Source organism: Ailuropoda melanoleuca, chromosome X, assembly GCF_002007445.2.
Source record: "Ailuropoda melanoleuca isolate Jingjing chromosome X, ASM200744v2, whole genome shotgun sequence".
NCBI classification, from domain to species: Eukaryota; Metazoa; Chordata; class Mammalia; order Carnivora; family Ursidae; genus Ailuropoda; species Ailuropoda melanoleuca.
In genome coordinates, this window is record NC_048238.1 from 6,463,107 (window position 1) to 6,467,741 (window position 4,635).

The 4,635-nt window shown below is 46.2% G+C and overlaps 1 long non-coding RNA gene across 1 annotated transcript; it reads right to left on the bottom strand.

Annotated features, from left to right (window-relative positions):
• Positions 1–1,173: 1,173 nt before the first annotated feature.
• Positions 1,174–3,892, bottom strand: LOC117797466. Its single transcript, XR_004622470.1, has 2 exons — positions 3,111–3,892; positions 1,174–3,070 (listed from the first exon to the last, which is right to left on the bottom strand). It is a non-coding gene; the product is annotated as an uncharacterized LOC117797466 (long non-coding RNA).
• Positions 3,893–4,635: the final 743 nt, after the last annotated feature.

A 4,635-nucleotide genomic window follows, 5' to 3' on the forward strand; every position in this document is an offset into this window, starting at 1 on the left:
CTGGCTGTCTCTATCTCTGTCAAATAAATAAATAAAATCTTTAAAAAATAAAAAATAATTAAAGGCTGAAACCTGTGACCTACATGCCCATTATTATGTAATTTTAATAAATAGATACTAAACCTGCAAGAATTTCCAGTGGAACCATCTAAAGAGCTATTTAAAAAATTACATGGTATCTGAGAGGGTAAAAATCCAATTCCTATAAAAAATCTAATTCCGGTAAAAATTCAATTCCTGTAAAAATCCAACTCCTGGTGCCAGACTAATACTGATTCCTTACACCATTGCTGAAAATGCAGTAATGTCACAATGGAGGCATCAGCATTCTTTGGAAATTAGTTTCAGAAACACCTTGCTAAACTTTACTTCTTCTGGTGAAGTAAGTAGTGAGTTTTATACTACTATTTTTAGGAATATAATTGCATGAAAAAAAATCCTTATTTTGAAAATGAAAGCCCTGCCACACCTACACACAGAGACGAGAAGGGAGAAAGACTAAACTCTCCTTCATTCCTCCAATCTTCGAGCCCACACCTGCACTAAAATAACCTCCATCATACCCCACCCCGGAGCTGCTCTCTAAGGCTCTCTTTGCTGTTCCCCATTAAATCTAAAAAAATCTCAGGGATAACTCGGTGCTTTTGCCTCAACAATAAGAAGGGAGTCATTTATCATCTGGCAAGTCAGGTGTGCAGTCTTCCACGCGTCGATTCCTGCTCAAAGCTGGGGTCAGGATGAAATGTCAGCCGCGCATCCCTATCTAGTAACCGTATCAGGTGGTGAGGTGCACTTTGAAAAGTGATGATAACACAGGTCATGCAGAGCAGGTCTGATTCTTAGTGATGACTGACATGTCAAGCTGGGGAACTCAGCGCTGCTCTTGCAAACTTTATCTCTGAAGTTCAGTTTGGCGTTGGGATCTCCACGATGGCAGGGGCCTTAGGGAGACTGACACAGTCATCCCAATTTGTTTCACAGCCGGGCTTAACTCACACCCAGAATATTGAGTCTGCAGGTCTCATGAGACCCAGCTGCCTGGGTCCCGGCTTGTAATTCGATGCCTTCCAAGACAAAAAGAAATGGCAGCTCCTTTTGCAAGTCAAATACACTGCGTTCAAACCCAACTCTGATTCAAACATGGGAGGAAAAATGTATCCTCCCTTTCTTTTCTTTTCTTTTCTTTTCTTTTCTTTTGCTTTTCTTTTCTTTTTTTTTTTTTCAGTTTTAGAGAAAAGATGGTGGACAGTTTCTAGAGAGATTTTTTAGAACTCTTTATCTCCTGAGGAAGTGAAGGATGAATTTATCATGCACAGGAGAGCAGCCAACAGATACACTCACTCCATGCTTCTCAGATTTTAGGGTGCCAGAAGTTACCTGATATGTGCTGGTTATGAAGGCAGATGCGTGAGCTCCACCCCAGAAAGTTCTGAGTCTTTAGCTCTGAGCCCCAGGGATGTGTATTTGTAGCCCCACATCAGGTAATCTGATGGTGGCGGTGTGCTGGCTTACTGCTGCTATCACAATGTGAATTTCTTCTCTCGGTTCTGGAGGCCAGAAAACTGACAAAAGCCTCACCGGGCTAAAATCAAGGTGTTCGCAAGGCTGTGTTCCTCCCGGAGGCTCTAGGGGAGAATCTATTTCTGTGCTTCTTCAAGCTTCTAGAGGCTTCTGACATTCCTCAGCTGATAGTCCTCGTCCTGCATCTCCACTGCGCACAGTGTTGCGTCTTCTGACTTTGCTTCTGTCCTCACATGTATTTATCTTTGGCCTCCACTGGGAAAGGCCTTCTCATGCTGTACCACTCTGACACACCTTTTTCTGTAGTCAAATCTTCCTCTGCCCTCCTCTGAGAAGGATCCCTGTGATCATCTCGGACCCAGCTCAATCATGCAGGATCCCCTCCCACCTCAAGTTCCCTAGCTAATAATGACATCGGCAAAGTCCCTTTGATCCTGCAGTCAACATACTCCCCGTTTCAGAGATTAGGCTGTACATACATTTTGGGGGAGAGAATGGGCATTATTCTGCCTAGCACAGGTGGTGCACAGGCCAGACTCGGAAAAAAATCTGCAATAAGCAGTGTTTACTTCATTTTTCTCATGACCCACCGCACCCACAAGGCACTGGTACTCAACTGGGCAAGGGAGGGGTGAGTTTTCTGCCCTGGGGACATGTGGCAATGTCTGCAAGGAGTCCTGAATGAGGGTGTCGATGGAATTGAGAGAGAAGGAGAACCACGAAAAGAAATGTACCTTGTCTTCTAACCCACTAAAAAGCTGCATAGTTTCTAGATGGTCTCTCCTCCCTCCTGCAGTGCTGACGGAAAGACACTGAACGTGGGGTCAGGTGAAACTGGGTGTGTGTCCCAGCTCTGCTGCGTGTGATACAGAGATTGCTTCAGTAGTTCTCCCAGCCTTTGGTGTCTGTAAAGGGAGAAGAGTCAGACCTCCCTCAGAGAGGTGAGATGAGCCCTGGGGTGTGATGGCTAACACACCTGGTTAGTTCCCGAACCATTAACCTAGGGGTAGCAATCTCAGTCTTGCTCAGATAGATGTTCCCAGAAGGCAGGAACTTTGAATTCTTGAACGTTGCATTAGAAACTGCCCAAACCTGTGTCTATCTGGGTGCTTACACCTAACTGACGGTGGTCAGATCAAAAGGAAAACAAGCAAGGAAACAACTGTGTCTAGGACATAAGCCACAGTGTTGGTCAAACAGAAGACTTAAAGCACAACAATTTAGGAAGGGATTATGAAAAGTCATCGAAACCAGAAATATGCGTGTTACCTATCCAATCCCCAAAGCAGTGCATACACAGTGACTGTTGTGAGCATAAACAACGGATGGCCAACCAAACACCTATAAAGACAAGATGAACGGAAGGGGGAATGGGTCTGTATGCTTTCTGGATGAAGAGGTGACCTCCGCAGGAGTGACACAGCATTGCAGATGGGCTGCAGGAGGTAAGGATGGCCTCGCACAGCCGATGTGGCTCAGGTGCTAGTAGCATGCCAAGTTAGCACACCTTAGCCACGCAGGCCTCAGCTACTGAGTTAGCACAACTAACCTTACCCACGCAGGCCTCAGCTACTGAGTTAGCACCTAACCTTACCCACGCAGGCCTCAGCTACTGAGTTAGCACACCTAACCTTACCCACGCAGGCCTCAGCTACTGAGTTAGCACAACTAACCTTACCCACGCAGGCCTCAGCTGCTGAGTTATCATACCTAACCTTACCCGGGCAGGCCTCAGCTACTGAGTTAGCACACCTAACCTTACCCACGCAGGCCTCAGCTACTGAGTTAGCACACCTAACCTTACCCGGGCAGGCCTCAGCTACTGAGTCTTATTGAAACCAAATAGATTCTGGCTGAGACTCCCTGTGCATCCTGCCAGGACCTGTTTGGGAAATGAGCACAGAGCTCAAGCAGGTGAGCACCCCTAACTGAAATCCAGCGAGCTTGTGGGAGAGTCTGCTGCGGAAGGCAGCTACGCAGCTCGTGCCTGGCCCCGGGGCACAGCAGCACACACCAGCACCAGCACCCAGGATCCTTGAATGTGGGTGTGAGGAATGTGCCCACATCCATGAAGCCGGGCAGGATCCCCATGGAAACGTTTCATCATCACTGACATTTCAGCTCCCGCTGCCAGTGCTGGTAACAGGAGGCACTGCCTGTGACCTACTGCTAACAGTTTATCGAGGTAATGAGGGAACATCTTACCTTTTCCTGGTCAGAAACAACACTGTCCTTGTTTCCTGTACTTAGGACAGGGCTTTAAAAAAATCCATATTGCACCCTTTTTCATCTGGGATTGCCCCACAAAGTAGAATGAGACTTAATCTGAAAGCCAAAGATCTATCAGATTTTATTTTAAAGATTTTATTTATTTGAGAGAGAGAGAGAGAGAGAGAGAGCACACACAAGCAGAGGGAGAAGCAGACTCCCTGCTGAGCAGGGAGCCCGATACAGGGCTCGATTCCAGGACCCTNTAGGACAGGGCTTTAAAAAAATCCATATTGCACCCTTTTTCATCTGGGATTGCCCCACAAAGTAGAATGAGATTTAATCTGAAAGCCAAAGATCTATCAGATTTTATTTTAAAGATTTTATTTATTTGAGAGAGAGAGACAGAGAGAGAGAGAGCGCACACAAGCAGAGGGAGAAGCAGACTCCCTGCTGAGCAGGGAGCCCGATACAGGGCTCGATTCCAGGACCCTGGGATCATGACCTGAGCCGAAGGCAGACACTTAACCGACTGAACTACCCACACACCCCAAGATCTATCAAATTTTAAAGATGAGAAGACATGCGGTATTTATGCCAGACCAATGTGTAGGGTACAGCTCTGTTACTCTAAGAATTACCCTGCAGAGCCCGAGGATTGTGAAAAGGTGTGCAAGACTGCTTCTCCAAGGTCATTGCAAACCGAGCTCTACTGCATGCTTCTGAACGCCAGGCGATGTGTTCAAATTCTTAACTCCATCATGGTTGACAAATGGGTCAGTTTATCTAAAATGCAGCCCCTTTACATCCATTTATACCAAAGGCACAAAAAATTAAGAGAAGGATTTGTTATCCTGGCTTTAATATTAGCAAACTGAAAAGCCTGGCTTGTCCCTGAATGTGTAT